The 18,780-nt window shown below is 35.9% G+C and overlaps 1 long non-coding RNA gene across 7 annotated transcripts in view; it reads right to left on the reverse strand.

Moving 5' to 3' along the window:
* The window catches only part of LOC137485500 (uncharacterized), a 28,667-nt gene extending 10,298 nt beyond the window's left edge, over positions 1-18,369 (reverse strand). The window contains exons 1-3 of one of the 7 annotated variants that reach the window (XR_011005346.1): positions 18,210-18,369; positions 17,719-17,791; positions 1,015-1,709 (exon numbers count right to left, since the gene is read on the reverse strand). This is a non-coding gene — a long non-coding RNA (uncharacterized lncRNA). Of the gene's footprint in view, positions 1-1,014; positions 1,710-2,974; positions 3,085-11,831; positions 11,936-13,943; positions 14,078-15,178; positions 15,246-17,135; positions 17,255-17,718; positions 17,792-18,209 lie in introns of those variants that run through there. The other 6 variants (XR_011005337.1, XR_011005347.1, XR_011005353.1 and 3 more) reach the window with 6 other exon arrangements.
* Positions 18,370-18,780: the final 411 nt, after the last annotated feature.

The raw sequence follows: 18,780 nt of genomic DNA on the forward strand, positions 1-18,780 counted from the left end.
CGGAGATGAACAGCATTTCACAAAAAATGGCCCTAAAATCCTATGCTCCCATAAAAAAAGCAACCAAGTCAGAACTTGTTTGTAGTAAAACAAGAGGAAAAAACTAGGAATTAAAAGACATTGGCCATTGTGAAAGCTCTCACATCTGAGAAACACATGGTCCTTTTCCCATGTATTCACCCAAGATACAAAAAATATGCCCCTAAAGCACAGAACTTCGTTTATAACACATGCAGTAAGCTAGGTATCTGCATCAAAACACCTACAATTTAGAGGTTCCTACTCTGGATTCATTAATAGATTTGGGATTCACAAGGCTCACCTAGTCTTATTTTCTTAAAATTCTATTCAGAAATTTTAAGCATTTGTGAATTTACATATGCCTTTTAAGGATGTTTCCTATTCCTGTGGTTGGATGTAAATGTAGATACTGCTATGTCACCAATATGACTAATCATTATTACCCAGCCAGGTACATTTTTCTAGTCATATTCGTCTTTAAAGAAGTATCACAACCAAATCTTGAAAGCAAAAATTTGTCATCTGAAAATTCTTTCTTCCTTTCTTTGAAGTCCCTTTGCACTTAGAGGTGCTGACTATGGAATATAATCTGGCACACCCAGCTGCTTTCACTCTGAATGTTTTCAATTCTGAGCTTTTTCTAGAAAGCCAACCAAGGAACAAACAGCACTGAAGTTTTTGTGAACCAATTATTCTCTATGTCAGCACTACCATGTTACAATGGCATAATTCACTTAATCACAGTCTATGCAATCCCTGTGGATAAACAAACTCTTTGTCCTTGGTGCACCCATAAATTCCTTGTTCCTCCTCCCAGTGTCTAACTTCATGTCCATCCTTGAATTATTAACTCCCAGAGCAATGTCTTCTTCTTTGAAAATAATAAAACTATCTGCCAATTGTTACCATATAAAAATTAATTTTTCATAATCACATTAAAGAAAAATGTAAATATCTACATGGTAAAATTCTGCTATTATTAATTAAAGCGCTGTCTTCTCTAGAAATGTATATCGATATTTAATTTTAATATTTAACTATTCCTTTCAGTAATCAGCAGAATTCATGGAAAAAAAAACTTACTTGATTGTCTACACACAATTGATTACTGGTATGGATTGTAGTTTATTTAGTTCTATAAAATGGAACTGTGGTTTGAGCATTTTAAAACACAGGTTCATGTATGTTCAATATTTTGTTCAGTTACACTATTTTCCAATATTTCCTCCAATTACAATAACACATTCCAACTGCCTTTTCATAAAGCCATCTTTTTCATTTATCTTTTTTGTCCGCTTGGCAAGAAATATCCATAATGATGACTCTTTTCCTAACCCTATATTATCAGACAGGATAAAAAGCAACATCAAACACCTGCTTCTCTGAGGTATGGCTTAAAGTTATTTGTTCCTCAGCCTGGGTCACAGATGACAATACAGAAGGTACTTTTCATTATATTGATTAGACTACTGGGAAGTTTGCATTTTTCTGAATCAGCCTCTGCTCAGTGAACTGCCTCTGTGCTTCCAGCTGTCTATACTTCCAAAGCTTCATTCTAGTTTAAACACTTTGTTGTTCAAAACTCATGAACTAAATGACAGCTTCCATTCCATGGAGCAATAAGTCTTCCCACAAAGTGGATCAACTGTTAGAGACCAGCCTTTGCAAATATTTGGGCAAGTCTTGCACTGCATCAGATATAGAGAACAATACACATACGCAAGAATGAACTCTTGTCTCTGATTGGAGGTTTTTTCCAGCCTGATCACCATTCCTACCAAATTTAAACAAATAAGGAAATGGAATGTGAGAATCTAGAAAAACCCACACCATTGAGAAAATTAAACAGTTCTTCCTGAACTGCTATTTTTTTTTCATATAACATGTGCTATTTTAATTCATTATTACTTACGCTGTTAAATTAACTGGAAATATATAATTACACTTTAATAACTCTATTGTAAATGCAAAGTACATCCTTAACTGGAAACTTACAAAAGATGCTTACATAATGCAATACTGACATAGATTATAGAATTCTTGTGTATTTCAAGGGTTTGTAACATTTATAAATATCTGCAAATTAAGAATTGAAAAAATAAGACTTTGATAAATAAAATGTAATTATTTTTCAATGTTTCACAGCTCATACTATATGCCAAATAAGGTTCTTCTGTATAACCTTGGCCACATGCTTCAAGCTTAATAGAGTTATTTTTCCCCCCTCAATAACTATTTTGAGTCTGGTAGTGCAACATACTTCACTAATGCTGAATTTCTTCCTGGCACACAAAAACTACCAATAGTACTGATGTGTATTTTTTCTTCTTCTCTGTCTGCCTGCTGCCTACAGAAGAGCCATATAGCACACATGCAAATTAATCTGTGGGAGATAATCCCAGTCCCTCAGTTCACCCATTTTAACATCAGGAAATAAGGAAGTTGAGTACTGAAAGCTCTGTAGCTCCAGGGCTTACAGAGCATTGCCACAGAACAGATTTTTCTGCATGTATTGTTTAACTGTTATTTTGGACTAATTTTTTTTGTTAAGTTTAATTACATAATAATAATTATATGTACATATCAATATAGATTTCAAAACACCTGGAAAACACTTGGTGTACTTACTAAAAAGTGTTTTGCAACATTCCCTTTCTCTATTTTATTGTTTCCAAGCTACAGAAGTGCACGAAATCCATATCCATTTCCTTTGCTAGTGTCAGCTGGTGCACATCCAGGCCTGCGGTGGAGGCGGTTTGGTCTCGTTCCCCAACTGGCTGCTAAAACTTGCTCCTTGCAGCTCCCCTCCCCACAGCTCACTGCTTCTCCTGGCTGCTGTGCTCTTCATGAGGGCTGCAGTGGCAATTCCCAGCTTTGGGCATGTCTCTCACCCAAGCCAAGCCAGCACCCAAGCCTGGCCCCTGGTCCACCCCCAGCAAAGGAAGCCGTCAGATTCCCTTGGCAGAGCAAGGCTTGGCGAGCTCTGTGCTCTGGAGCTGCAGCACGGGGCTGTGGCTGGCCTTATCAGGCTGAAAAATTCCACGGAAACCAAGGGGATTGCTTCTGTTGAGAGGGAGCATGCAGAAGGGCTGTCAGGAATGGGATCTTACGTACTGCTCATGAGTGGAAGAAGGAAAATGGAAATATTTTCAATGAGCCTATTTGCTTTGTAATATAAAACCATGTAATGAAAGAACATTCACATCATTGTAATTTTCTCTTGTTTTATACTTCAGTCAGTCATATTTTTCATAGCAGTTTCTCAGATTTATCCATTTTAATTTTTTATGTTATTTCTTTTTTTTTTGTCTTTGTTGTTGCCTGTTTATTATTGGCATATATTTTTAGTATTTTTCTTTTGGATTTTTTTTAATTGACAGGATTTCATCTCTGTTTGTTAAAGAGAACCAGCTGTTTTCTTCAAAGATAATTTTCTGAAGCTGTCGTGTGCCATAATTACACTGCAATTACACAGCAATATCCATAAAAGCAGATGAGGATTCTATGTGTCCTTCTGACTCATTAGAAGTTGCAAAAATGATGGATGCAGTCTTTCCTAGCTTGACTATTGCCCTCTATTGGCAAACCCAAGTCCTGTCCTATCAAGAAAGAACTAAGGCAAGGAATAACACATCCTGTGAAAGGAGATCAATTTCTGTTTTGGTAATGGGAACACTGCGATAATGTTGAAGCTGGGAAGTATTTTCTAGGTGCATTTTATGAAGAGCACTTTGAGGGATTTTTTTAATGTTTGCAATAAATCAGTGTTACATAGATTTTGTACACTTTCTGATAAATTATTTCTTTTCTCATATAGTTAAATTGCTTGAGCACTTATTCTCTTTGCAGTTCAGTCTCACATTCATGAAATTTCCTTGCAATATCCTTCAAACAATTTCTTGTTTTGAAAGATACAGTCAAATTCTATCCAGTTTTGTTTGTTAAGATGTTCTGACATGAATAAGTTGAAAGAAAACAAAATATGCTCATATGGCTTTGGAATACCTTAGATCTTCATGTTCTGGCTGTGGAGAAGAAAAAAAATTAGAGAGCTGCTATTTTAACTCAAATCAAAGCAGACCAAACCTAATTCCTTTTGAATCAACAGACCAAATATATTTTCATTCTGGAATGAGTTCTCAAATAATTAAGATGACAAAAGAGAGCAATTAGGTTGGGAAGGGTGAGATTTGGATGGTGAAATTTTGGGGAGATGTGGGAGGAGAAGGGGTTACTTGGTTATTTTTGCATTAAATATTGAATCAGGTGAGATATTTAGTTTTGTTTGATCATTTCTGGTTAGGGTTTAGAATGATCAATTCTAAAGATCCTTCATGACGAGCCGAAGATAAGGGAAAGTGTCAGTAGGCTACTGGCACTGATTTTCAATGGACTCTTGTGCACACCTGTCAGAGCAGCCACTGAAGTCATGATCTGCAAAAGACTGCGGCTAGGGAAGAACTTCAGAAAACAAATTCATTTCATTAAAATCCTGCAAAGTTTAATGAGAGCTGAAAATCAGGAGAGACCTATCAGCACATAGATTTCTCCTGGCTCTGCTAGATTCTGATACAGTTTCAAAACATTTACTTTGTTACAGGCAATATGGAGTATTCTGGTTCTGTAGTCAACTGCTCCACTAAAGCATACAAGGTGATTATTAGTCCTCTAGTGACTTTCAGCAAACAGACCATGTTTAAACAGCAGAGTTAAACAAAACTCAGTTTAGTGAGTCTATTCTGGAAAAAAATTACAGTGGGAAATGAACAGGTTTTATTTTCAGTTGTCTTTCTAGCTGTCATATCATCTATAATGTATATCTCAGCTTGCAGAACTTTTAGATGCTCAGAATTCAAGGGTTTCCTTTAATGCCAGATAAGGATGAGAATTTGTTAAGGCTAATACAAAGACAGGAATACATTTTCTAATGTTCACATTTTTCCAGTACTGATAGCTAAGGCAACTTGAGTGAAGTTTCACAGGTCAGTGACTTCTTGTTTAGCATCACTGACTTGACCAAAAATTATTTTATATTGTCTTTTCCCTCTCTTTTCAGCAACAATTCATTAATATGTCCAAGATTGTTTTCTCCATGAAATTAGATTTGCTCACCAAGACACTGTGAATGCAATAAAAACCTACACCAGGGAAAATGGAAATATGCAAAGGCATCATCTGTAAAATGAGGAACTAGCTGTCTGTCCACTCCAAATACACTATCAATTTTGAATTTCTATGTAGGACAGTAGTTCTTTCAATAAATAAGACAATTGCATAATTGCAAGACTTCCAGCTTTTCCTCCATCCAGTGATTGCTGACAGAACTGTGTTGATTAGCTTTCAGTACAAGGCTTGACAGTGGCTCTGCAATCACTCTGCACAGCTCATACCAAGCAGTATTTTAATTTGTACAAGAAATACCTGCTGAAATGTATTGTTGAAGTCACAGCTTTTATGCTACTGGTCTTGTAGAAGCCACCACTTTTGATGCCAAACATATATTTTCCACAGTTTCTTTTTATTTTTCTTCCACTATCACGTTTCATTCAATATTTAGAGTTTTTTTCTTTAACTCAATTATTTACAGCAATAAGATAAAAATTCCCACCACAATGACCCTGTTTTGTTAAATTGTGAAACAGTATATTTAGCAATTCTGTCAAATTTCTAGTAGTGAAAGTCAGCTGTTTCCCAGCTTGGTTTATACATTTTTGCTACTATATGTACTTAAAATATCAATAGATAGAAAATTAGAATTCAGCTACCAAAGAAAAGTCTTTAAATATTGCAGAGACCACAAGCACAAAACCCACAAAAAAGTCATATTTTTGCAACTATAACTATGACAAAATATGCAGCAGTTAAAGCTCATACTTTTCACTTTTCTCCACATGTACAGAATCTCTACATTTTTTGAGGCATAAAATTCTGATGTTGAAATTGTGACTGAAGAACTGCATAGAATGAAAACATTATTTTTATCTATCTAGATTCAAAAAATTGTAGAGAGGAAAGAGGTAGACCCTAAAGTCCAATTAATCATCAGTGTCTAAAAATTATGATGTTATAGTATGATGCACTCATTTAAAAAAATCAGAACTGTGTGTACTGGCTTCTAAATTTTCCTAAATATTCACTTTATTTGTGTTGTCAAATCAAAGACTGCATATGTCTCACTTCAGGAAATGTAAGAAAAATTGACTGGGAGATAAATACTCTGGTTACTGCATGCAGGCATTGCAAAGATGTTTGCTTTTGGTATATCAGGACATACTGTCCTGCTGTAAATATAATGCTTATCAGGGAGTGAAAATTTAGGCTCACTGCCACAGTAGGAGATAGCATTATTTTTTCCTCCTTTGGTGGTTGTTCTGAGATTAATACACAAACAGTGCAATGTTTCTGAAAAAAAGATGTTTTAACCCCTTTTAGAAGATTATTTTAGTGGGACTGGTAATGGCACTTTCAGAGGTACAACAATCTGATAATTGTTATTCAACAGTTCAAGCTATTCTCTTTTAAATATTTCACGTTTCTCTTTGAAAGCATATAACTCATATCTTTTATTAAACTCTGCTGTCAGGTTATTTTTCATTTATTTTTGAACTTTCATGCTGGTGTTATGTACTCAGTGATGTGATATATATGTACAGTACATTTCTCACAAACACTATTAGCTTCATTATTTGTGATTTAGGATTAAGATTTGTCTTTCAAATCCACAGTTTCTGTCAACTGCAATCATTTTCTGCTTGCCTTTACACATAAGATCAATGCTCTTAGAGTTGAGGTTTCTGTGACTGTCATCCTGAAGCTGATGGTATTTCTGGTTCTTTATTGCTTTCTGACATATCAGTACACTTAAGTACAATTTTTCTCCAGTGCCTGAGGCTGAGTTGAACGAAGTGGTCCTTCAGTCGCATTCTGTCATCTGTGTGTTGACCACGACCTTCATGGTTTATTTATGATTAGGAGGTTATGTCTTTCCTTACTCTAGCAATGGTATTTTAGCAAAGTTCTCCATAAATTTCTTAGTTCTGCAAATACCTTGCAATTTTGCAGGCTTGCTCTCTGCAATATTCTTCAATAAATAATAGGAAGCTAGCCTGCACTTTTAGAGAAACTTTCCTATATATATTTCCAGTGCCATCTTAGATTGTCTCTCACATTGTCAGCTCTCCGCAGAGCTGGACGAATAATGAATGGCCTTTGCCATCTCTGGATTGTGCCACTGTGAGTTGTTAGATGATATTTTACTGTGAACTAATGATCTGGTAAGGAATCTGCTTGATTATGTATCATCTACCTGGGAGTGAATGTGTCTGGTAGATGCTGAAAATGATTAAACATGAACAGTTTATGGCAGGATAAGACCTTTACGAGCTTTGAAAATCAACAGTTGAAAAAATATGAACTAAACATCATTAGTGTTTCAGACTATGTACAGTGTTAATTGCATTTGGACTTTCAGTTGGGATTATTGCTACTGTTTAAACTTACACTATAAATTGAGGAATGATACTTCCCTGTGCAAAGTCCCTCAGTGAAATTAATGACATTATGCATGTCAGTAAACATCAGAAGATGACCATACTTTCTAGCTTATTAGTCAGAGCAGTTCTACCAATACCAGAGAAAAAAGGATTAAAGTCTTACATCAATAAAGTTTAGGCAGATGTTCCAAAGCTACCATCTAGCTGAAAATTACTTATTTGCACAAATAAATTAGTATCTTCTCACACGTATATTTTCACAAGAGACGTGGATTAGGAAGAAAATATATTTTAAATTCTGTGTTGCTGTACTAGAAACTGATTTACTCCCACATTATGTTAATATTGTTTATAAATCTGGTGGATCATCTCTTTCTTAAAATCACCTAAAATTTCTTAAATTTCACTGCCCTTAAGCAGCTAACACTAGTGCCAAGACCTTCACCTAGCATTTTTCACATGCAGGGTTTGTTGTCCCAATATCCTTTACACCATGCTTCTTGTGAATACTCTGGATTTCCTTCAGACCCTTCACCAGCCTTGCTGCCCTTCACTGGACATGTCTGAGCATCTCAACATCCTTTCTAAATTGGGTAGGTCCAGAAGTGGACACAGTACTCAAGGTGCAGCCTAACCAGGGCTGAGTATGTGCTGTAGAGGTACTGCTCATAGTTTTAAATACTTTGCTGAAGACTTTAGCACACATTTTGGTATCATGTAAGAATAAGCTTTCATAATCATAAAGCCAACACTTCTGAGCAATTTTCAGAAGAGAAGGCTTCTTGAAGACAAAGGTATGCATTGGGACCCTTGTCTAGCCTTTAACTTATCAAAGCACATAAATCCATAATTTTACTCTAATATAGAAAGTACAACTAAATGACATTAAGCACTTTGTTAAAGAAAAAAAGGTACGGTTGCATTTTTTAATTAAACTAGAAAAATGAAAGTTGCAAATGAAAATGCCATGTAGAAGAAACACGCCATCACCCCCATTGTCTTTTTTGGAAAGAATACTTGCACTCTTTTTTTGTTGTAAATTATCTTACCTCTTTTTCCTCCCTTTTCCTCTTCTACAGCTCACCAGTAAGCAGAAGTATAATTTCCAATCCTGACACATGACTTCTGTGTATGCGAATACAGTTTTCTAAACATGAAGGCCATAACTTTTTTTGATAATTAACTTCCTCACACCATAGGTGCTCTTACAAGAATCTCAGACACACAGATGTTTACACCAGCTCATAGGTTTTACGCTACATCTGAATAAATTCATCATTGATCAAGTGTCTGGAATCAGTATTAAGAAAGATTTGATCTATTTGATGGAAATGATTAGTAATTCTGACTTAACCTCTTGGATTGTACACACTGAAGATACAAAAAAAAACCAACCAAACAACTCAACAAAAGTGCAGAATCAGTTGATCTTGATACATTAGTCACAGACAAATGGAAATGGCAGGACACAAGTCCAGTAATGAGTGTCATAGTCCAAAGTACAAAATCACAGCTAATCTGTAAAACTGTTAACACGCATAACATTTACCCTCCTATTTAAAAATCTGCATTATTCAAAAGGTTTAAGGGTAAAGAAGCCAATAATACTTGATGATTCATTAGTTTGAGAGGCATACATGCTCTTGTTAAGACAATTAAGGCTTTGGTCACAAATCCTTTGGTTTTATTGATTTGGCAGAAATCATAACCCTGGCTCATTTTATACTTAACACTGAAGAGCTCTGAACAAGGGGAAGATAGGTTAAGCAATTATTCTCTGATATTTGCATTGAACTGATCCTGCAGTTTAAAAACACCAATCATTGACCAAATGCTGTATTATGATGTAATGTGGCTACAGCAAGTGCCATTCATCCTGCACAAAAGGCAAATAGAAGGCTTCTGTATTAGTATACTGAAAATTTGATAGGATAAAATGTCAAATAATTTTTTACAAGCTCCTCAGAGAAAAGACTTATATGTATAGACACTCTGATATATTATCTATCTAAATAGTACCCTTTCATAGACGGAACTGCTACTTACAGAGGGTGCAGCTTTACTTTCTTTCTAAACACCCTTTCAAATGCACTGTTGAAATCTGCCTTGCAATCAGTAGATTTTCCTTATAAAAGAGTTCTATATTTTAACTTCTTAAGCCCTCTGCTCTGTTTTGGGTACAAGAAAACCTTTTCTTGGAGATGTTCTACTCAGAAGAGAGCGAGATGTTAGAACCATCATGGACAGTTCTCTATAAGCATCAGCTCAAAGTCCAACAGATGCCAAAAAGAAAAAAGAACAATAAAATGCTGGGCCTTATCAAGAATATAGCTGAGGATGAACATAACTATAATTCTGTCACTATCAACTGCATGCAGCACTCTCCATATCTGCAGAACATAGCAGAGTCAGAAAAAGCAAGAGAAGAACAAATAAAATTACTAAGGGCATGGCGCAGCTGTCTTGAAAGAGAGACAGAATAACTACCTAGGCACAGGGTTACCTGCTGAAATTAATTTCAACTTGGATTAAAACAAGAAAGTTCTTTATGCAAAGGGCATTGAGTATGTTAACTTCCTGCTGAAGACAGAGTTGCAGGAAACAACATGTTCAAGAAGAGATTAAACAAACCAATGGACAACCATATCCAAAAGCAGATACTGAGGGAGATAGGTGGGGATGCACCTCCATTGTCCTTCATCTGTTAATTTTAAATGTTGGGGCAGGAAACCACAGTTAATGACCAGGCTTGAGGCCTTCTACTGCAAGTGCTAGACAGGGAGCAAGATAGACTTACAGATGAGATCTGTTCAAAAAACATGATTCTTTAAGCTGTTTTACAAGTAAGGCAGTGAACATCTTACTTCCATGAATAGTCTTTTTAATGATGGAAATTTTATACACACACACACACACACACACACACACACACACACATATATATATATATATATGTTAGTGTTTTCTGTTCAAAAATCATATATATTCTTCAGGGGTAAAGAGGTGTTTAAGCCATGCATAAGCAGACTTTGAAGGTGCTTTGGGGTTTTTCCTACCATTAAAATGACAAATAAATTAATGAATAGTGAAATATATATATGAATATATTGCAAAAAATCTAATGTATCATCTTTGTCAACTTATATTGTCTTGTAATATTGATTTTCCATCTTTTATGTCCACAATATGTTAAATATGACTGTCAATCTAAAATGTTTTAAAAAACCATCATAGAATATTTTGGGAAGTTTATCTGAAATTCATAATTTCAATATCTTCTCTGGAAGCCTGCTTTTAAAGGTTATGTTCAGATCACCAAAAATAGTATTGTCAAATCAAGAATATCTGAATGTCTTAAGTTAATTTGAAATGTTTTTAAACAATCCAAATTATTTTTATTTGTAGAAAATATTTGGATAAAAGCAGAGAACAATAGCCAGGACACAGAAGCTGTTCAAAACCAGTAAACATTATCACTGTGTCCCCCAATTTGTTTGTCATGGATTATGAAATTCTTCTTACTTATATTACTTACTTACTTATGAAAAACTTCTTACTTATATTAAAATAGTTCTGAATACAAGAAACTGGCACTGTTCAAAATTTTGTCATTAGAGACAGGACCTTCTTAATTTTACTTCACAACTAAAAATATTCCTCAAACAAGTTAGGATCTTTACTAACTGAAGAACTAAACTTCCATATTACCTAAAACTTCCTATACTATTCAGCTCCAACATTTTAAAACAGTAACATATGGTAAGCAGCTTGTCAGAAAAAGGGGGATACTGAAAAATTTAAAACATACAATTTAAAGAAAAAGGCTTCTCTTGCCTACTTTTCTGTAATGTCACTGTAAATCTATCTCAATTTGAGCTTATTTAATTCTTGCTGCAGGATGCACAAATCCTTTGATGCCCTCAAATAATCCTAGTTTATGAGACTAGCTAGAACCCTTACAGAAATGTCCACAGAAAGAGTCTTGACTTAGTAATTAGCCTAATGTTTGATGCGTTGGCATCTCATGAGATGCCACAGTGATGAGTAATAGATTCATTCATGTTCTGCAAGAAAATACAAAACTGCGTCCTTGTAAGGTTCACAGAAAACAATAATTTGTGAAGACTGGATCGTGGCCACTACCACAGAAATTATATCAAGTTTAGATAGTTTTTAGAAAAGTAATTAAAAACGAAATATTAGAGAGACTGACAGTATTTTAATCATAGCACCAATCAAGTTGAGTATTGTGTTAGAGTTTCACTTGTAATCAAGTTTTCTTCTAAACACACATCTTGCAGAAACAGTTTCACAGGCATCAGCTGATGTGTGACAAACTGGGGAGCAATTGGGAAATGTGCCTGAAGCTGAAAGTATTAGTCTTCATGGTTGATGGTACTTTGGGGTTTATTTTTCCTATGCTGCAGAAGGATAAAGCCACAACCATTCTGAACTTTCCCATACATACATAAAGCATTTGCAAACAGCCTGAAATCCCAGCTTTTCCACTCTGTCACTCTCCCAACAAGACGAAATCACTGAGACCACCTAGAATCAAGAGCCTCTCCATCTTCTGATAGAGATCTGCATGACAAAATTTTCTGGTGATGGTATTCAGGCCACTACTGGTCTTTCAAATGTTACACGAAACATGAAATCACTTGGCCAGAGAACAGGTTATCCTCTAGGCCTCATACACATAACAGGTGCACCTGAGAGTCTCAGAATAGCCATCAGTCAAGATACTTTGCTTTAGGAATCCACAAACACAGGTTCACAAGTTAGACTGGGTCAGTGCAAGAACTATTTATGTACATGTTGTTCTCGTTGGCTGTTAATTAATAGCTGTCAGAAAGACAGAAATTTCTAATATCAGCAAAATTTTCCAGATTACAATTTTTAAAAACTGTCTGGCTTTTGAAACCAGCTCTAAATACCCTGCTATAAGAAGAGATATGTAAAATACAAAAGCCCACGTCTGGTATAATTTACAGCAAGAATAATGTAGAATTATTTGGCAAAATCAGGAAAAACTATTATGTGTATAGAAATAATACATCAAGGTAAGCAGGTAGTATGCACACAGAAGGCATTTGAGGAGTTACTTTTAATAATGGGGATTGTGTGCACTTTGGAGGAAGCAGTACCACTCATTCAAATGTACACTTTAGGTTAGTCTTCTCTTAGGAGTTAATAGGGAATTAATCATCTCTACACCAGGGGAGAGTGGTTTGATCAATACTGAAACTATAACCTTCACTGAGGCAACTTATCTAATAAGTACATCTTGAATAAAATTCCTTCATGCACTGACTCATTTTTCTTAAAACATGAAACCAATAAGCATTAGAATCTGTTTGGAGTGAGGGTGATCTCAGCAACATTTCTGACTGGTCTAACCAAAGTGTAGCCATCTATACATCCACAGATAGGCAAGAAGCACATCTAATGCATTATTAACACAGAGTAAAAATAATAATGGATCAAGAATTAAACTTTCATGAGCAATATAAAGGTCTGGTGTTGTGGCTATAAAAGAAAAAACAAACCCAAACCCCATATTTATCTAAATTAACACAGAGAGTTAGAGATTTCCTTCTCAACCAAATAACTAGGGCGAAAAAAAAATCTCTATACAATTTGAAGCTTTTCACTGTGACTGTGAGAGTAAATGCAATAAAGAGTGCTGAATTGATTTTTACAGAATTATATTAATTGAAGCATTCCAAGAGAAGTATCAGATCTAAAAAGTATGATATAAGCTCCAAGATCTATTTTGATTCATTCTACCTTTTGCATTTTTTCTTTGATTTTTAATGGCTGAACAGGGTGCCAAGTTGGAGTAAAAGACAGGCAGGAAAAAACATGCTATATTTAGTATATCCAGACAAACTTTACAAATGTATAGGCAAGTTATTCCCTGAGTTTTCTAACCAGTAGTCAGAGGATTTAACCTATTGATTTACTTACTGTGGGGCCTGCAACATACCCTAATAAACTAATAAACTCTAATAAACCTTCTGATGTACCTCTTATGTAATGAGCAGAGAAAAAGAGAGAAGTTTAAAGGTTGAAAGTTAGATGTTTGCAAATCAGACACACAATAAAGCTGTGAGATTTTTAACCAACTCCCTACATTCACACCTTTGCAAAAGTATTTCAGCTAATGCAGATTGCTTTGGTGGGACTGATGTAGTGCAGGCAGCAGATTTGCTTTGCATTTTTTAAAGGAATAAGTAGAGGAACAGAGATAACCAAGAAGTAATGCTTCTCCAAATTCAAGAGAAGCATTTGTTGTCTACTTGTTTTATTGTGCCAACGATACAATGCAGTTTAGAAATATTGCTTTTGGTACATTCAATTAAAAAGCTCACTACTTTTGTCAGACCTCTGGCACCAACCACCAGCCAACTATTTCCAAGTGCTTACCAAGAAAACCACTGCTGGGAATAATGACTTTGGCGCAACTGTGCTTCTTGCTTCTGTCTGATCAGCCTATGTCTTGTGCAAGGACAGCTGAAGTGCACTTTTGACAGCAAAGCAGCAGATATTGATGCCTGTGTCTTAAATCAAACAATGAAAATGTTAGCTGAACTGAATTGTAAATCGTGATGATTTATATGCTTCTATATTAACAGCTAAGACAAGGCAGGAAAACAGTGTAGAGTGGACAATCAATGAAAGGAATCACTCTGACTTACTGAAAAAGAAAGCTGTTCATAGTCTTAGTGCTTTTAGGGAATGGAGACAAAGACTTTGCCCTCACACCACCTCAGGCAACTCAGATGTACTATACAAACCAAAAGTTTTATGTCAGAGAAAAGAATATCCGGAGAATGTGTGAGGAAGGGGAAAAAAATACTATTGTGGTTTAAAGAAGATATAATTTTACCAAAGTATAATGTGTAAAAGTGGACTTGAAACCCAAATTGTTGAGTCAAAGTTTACCATTTCAGAGAAATACATGCATCAGAACGATATTACTTCAATGCCTTATTTTACTGACATTTTTATTACATGATTATCAAATGATCTCTGTGGTAGTGCTGTTTGGGAAAGGGATGAACAGAGATTTTAAAATCTCTGGACGAATGTTTTTACAGTATATGTAAAAACTAAGATGACTATTGCAAGCATCTAAACAGAACTCCTTGGGTGGGTGATTTGTTCTTATGAGACAAATGCCACTAAGCAATATGTGCTCCAGTTCTTCAAACACTTATATTCATGATGTAAACATTTATATTCATCCCTCTGTAGTAGTTCTCAAAGGTCCAGTTGACCCAAACTGGTTTCTTTAACGCACTCTTGAGAAGGAGCAGGGCTCAGTGCTCAGGTGGGAGATGCCCAGACAGCAAGACAAGTCAGCTGCAACTCATGAGCAATTGAGATCAGTTTTGATCATAGAATGGTTTGGGACTAGCAGGGACATCTTCACCTACATCAAGTTGCTCAGAGTCCTGTCCAACCTGACCTTGGATGTTTGCAGGCATGGGGCATCTAACACCTGGGAAATATGTTCCAGTATTTTGCTTCCCTCATTGTAAAAAAAGTTTTTCCTTATAAGTAATCTAAGTCCTGTGGCTATGTTACAGGATAGACAAAGGGGTCATGCTGCAATAGCAGATGCTGCCTAAACTGATCAGCCAGGAACAAAAGGGCACTCTCACTGGTTCTTTCAGGTAAACAGACACATGCCAGAGCTCACAGGCCTGGGAAAAGGAGAGCTTTCTACAATAAGGAAGACAGCTGAAGTGAGCCATGTTAGTCTATCATGTAAGTAAGAAAAGTAGAAAGTAAAAAATTAAATGGAGGGGAAAACATAAACAGTGGCCAAAATTAATTTATTTTTAAGTGTTTGAGCTGAAACTAGTAATAAAGTAGAAAACTAAATGCCAAAAGATTATTATCCTGACAGTGTCTCATCTAGTAGGGTTTTCAAGCCCATGATTAGCTTCAGTACCTTGTGTTGTGAAGAGTTTGGCTTACAAGTTGCAAGGTTAATAAATGCAGTAAGAGATGCAATGCCCTAACTGCTCCTGTTTTCTCAGCAAACAGATGATATAGAGTAATTGTCATTCACTGATAACTGAGTGTCTCTCTTTTTAGATCTTGTATTCTCCATAAACTGATTTTCTACTTAGAATAGAATTTTCAAGAAATCAGTCTGTCAACATAATATGGTCTTGTTATTGCAATACTTTAGCTTGTAAACAACTTCTCTACTTTTTCCCTATTTTAGATTGACTGAATTATGTGAGTAATGTCACATTTATGATTAACAGTGAGCTATTTACCCAGGGACTTAACCTCTGTTGGAAAGCTACAGACACTTAAAATTCAAAATCACTTTTAGAAAGCTACAGAAACTCCTATGTCTTCCAAAAGTGGGACTGAAGAAATGTATCATCTGTAATACAATGAAAGCAAGGGAAAAAAAAACCCAAAAATCACCTGTAAATCATTATTTCAGTATTTACTGAATAGGTTCAATTTAGTATTTAAAAATAGAAAATCCTGATATCTGGGGATTGAATTTCATTTTGGCCTTATCAAGGGCAAATGTCACTCAGAAGTTGGAAGAAAGCAACAGAGGAGAGGATGGAGATTTTCAATAACTGCCAGCAGCATGTGCACTACAGGAGAGATCAGGGTCCTGACCAAGTGTCCCCTGTATATTCAATTCTCAGCAGTTTTGAGAATACTTAGACCACATTTCTCTACTCCACTTGAGGAATGAACTAAATACCCTCTACTCCTTAGAAGGGTAAGAGTGTGGAAAAATGTATTCATTTAGACTCAAAAGTGTACTTTTTTTTCTTTTTCTCATCCACAAATTCAAAACTTCCTCTTTCTTTCAAATGCTTTTTTAAACCTTTGGAGCCTGGCAAAGAGATCAATGCACTTAAGAAAAATACTAAAATGTTAAATCTGCTGTTTCAGAGAAAGCCATTTTGATTCTGTTTAGAATTTCTCTAAATGCAAGTCCAAAACCTTTCCTGTGGAAAATTAGTCAGCACTATGTACTGGCTGAAAGCAGTTGGAGACCCTTCATTGCCACCATCACAACCTTCTTAATTTATTTCAATCATGATATTTAATAAGACATACAAAACATCTGTGTGAAACTTGCCCTACTCATTTTGCAAAATCTGTATGCCTGAACATATAGAAGCCATGCATTAAACACAATCAAAAGTCCATTCCAAGGACATATGCTTTCACCAAGAAAATATTAGGGTGGAATAAAAGTACATCCCCCATCCTCCTCAAATCTCTCTTTAATAAAGGGCTAGCATTTAATCTCAGTTTACACTTGGACCTGAACATTCCTAAACAGTGCAGTTCCACACAATTTAAAAGAGTTACTTAGAACACAGTCTGGTTACAGACCTTGAAGTAAAACAACCTCCTTTGCTCACAAAAATTTAACCCTGTGTGTGCCAGCTATTCCACTCTCTGATGGCCTATGAGCCAGCTTGTTCACCTTGTAGGTGTTCACCATCCTTCCTTCCAAAGCTGTGCTACTGTGAAGAAAGAAAGGAACAGTGATACAAACACTGATTTATGAGGCATAACTTTTGTGCCTTTTATCCAATGACAAGATGATGTGAAAGACTAAAATATAACTTTGGCAATGGGCTCAATGCTTCTTTAAGCCAAATTCCCTGACTACTGGGTTACAGAAGCAGATATATTTCTAGTCCATTCCTGTGGCCTAATACATCACTGATTACCTTCTGCAGAGAAGGGATTTAAGCATATGATCTAATCTCTAGTATTTTCTCTAAAAAATAAATGGCATCAATATGTTACCAACATCTGATTAAAAGAAAGGTATGAGCTTTACTTCATTACTTTATTTTCAAGAGCAAAGCACAGACAGTCCTTTCCAAGGAAAGGTTTCTGATGCTTTTGGTCCTTAGTTACCATTGCCTTAGAAAGGCAAAATTTGACATGCAACACTGTCAAATTGCCATAAAACGTTAATCTTAATACCCCCCTACCTCTACTGCACCCCTCTTTCACCTCCCCAAATACATGGGGCCCCAGACAGCAAATTCCTTATTCTTATGGCCAGGAGGCATTGCTCTAGCTGGTGTAGCTCAAGTCTCTTTCACAGAGTAGGGTGACACGGCAATAACAGTCAGTGTAAACTGACACATGTGTGCATAAGACTTCCGAAAAGGTTTCACTGGTTCACCTTTGTTCAGTTCACCCATCTTGAGTCAGCTTTGTCCAGGCTTACAGGTGATCCTTCCAGAACCATGTAAATCCTGAGATTAAGAAGTAGCAGTTTCTCTTTTTGTCCATTATTACTGCATTATTTTACAGAATAAAAATCAGAGCCTGCCTTTATTAGATTCTCTACTTTGCCTTTCATCCCTCTTTCAGAGTGGGAGTGAGAAAGAAAAAGTAATTTTAAAAAAAACAAACCCTAGAAATCAAAAGCATAATATTTGCCACTGTTAACTTCATGAATTTAGATTTTGCCAAGCAGAAAAATACATATTGAAACATAGCCAAAATCTATAATCTTAACTCTTCTTGTAACTTAATTTTGCTTTAAGGTTCTAACTGCAGGTGTTTGGGGATTTTTTTCCCTCAGCAGTTTAGGACTGCATGCTTGTTGCATCAGACCAACTTTGCTGAGCTACTGAGTTCCATTACACCCACACAAAAGTACAGTATCACCTCATAAAACACTTCCAGGCTTCATCATCTGAGTAAAGATATGACAGGGCTGTTTATCAGTAGGTAATAAGACAGATAATTTAACTGTACAAGCTCTAATTGGTCTAATTCACTAACTGACCTCTCACCACTTGATTCACTAGTACAATTGAGCTCTGATAAAGCCTTTAATTGTAAATTGCACACAGCTGTGAGCTGCTTCTCACGCTGGCACAAAAACACTATCATCGACTGTTTCATCTCTGCGACCTGCTAATTTGGAGCATATGTAACTGTTTTTAATGCTGAAGGCTTGACATACCACAAACAGCAGATGTTGCAGCTGCCCCTGAGACGCTTTATTTAATTCAATTACGTCTTTTGGAGATATGTAAAAAAGCTAGGCGAGATGAGAGAGGGCAGGAGAATGTTAAAAATGGAGCCCCTGGTTGAGGCCCAGGTGGCTCGATAGGCAAATGATTGGGTGAATGTCTAAATGATCTTTTTAATTGAGTAGACTGACGGCTAATCAGGGTCATGAAGTGTTATCACACTGATGAGCTGAGTGGAGCCCTGGGCTGCTCTGCAATTA

The sequence above is a fragment of the Anomalospiza imberbis genome, chromosome 1 (assembly GCF_031753505.1).
Source record: "Anomalospiza imberbis isolate Cuckoo-Finch-1a 21T00152 chromosome 1, ASM3175350v1, whole genome shotgun sequence".
Taxonomy (NCBI): Eukaryota; Metazoa; Chordata; class Aves; order Passeriformes; family Viduidae; genus Anomalospiza; species Anomalospiza imberbis.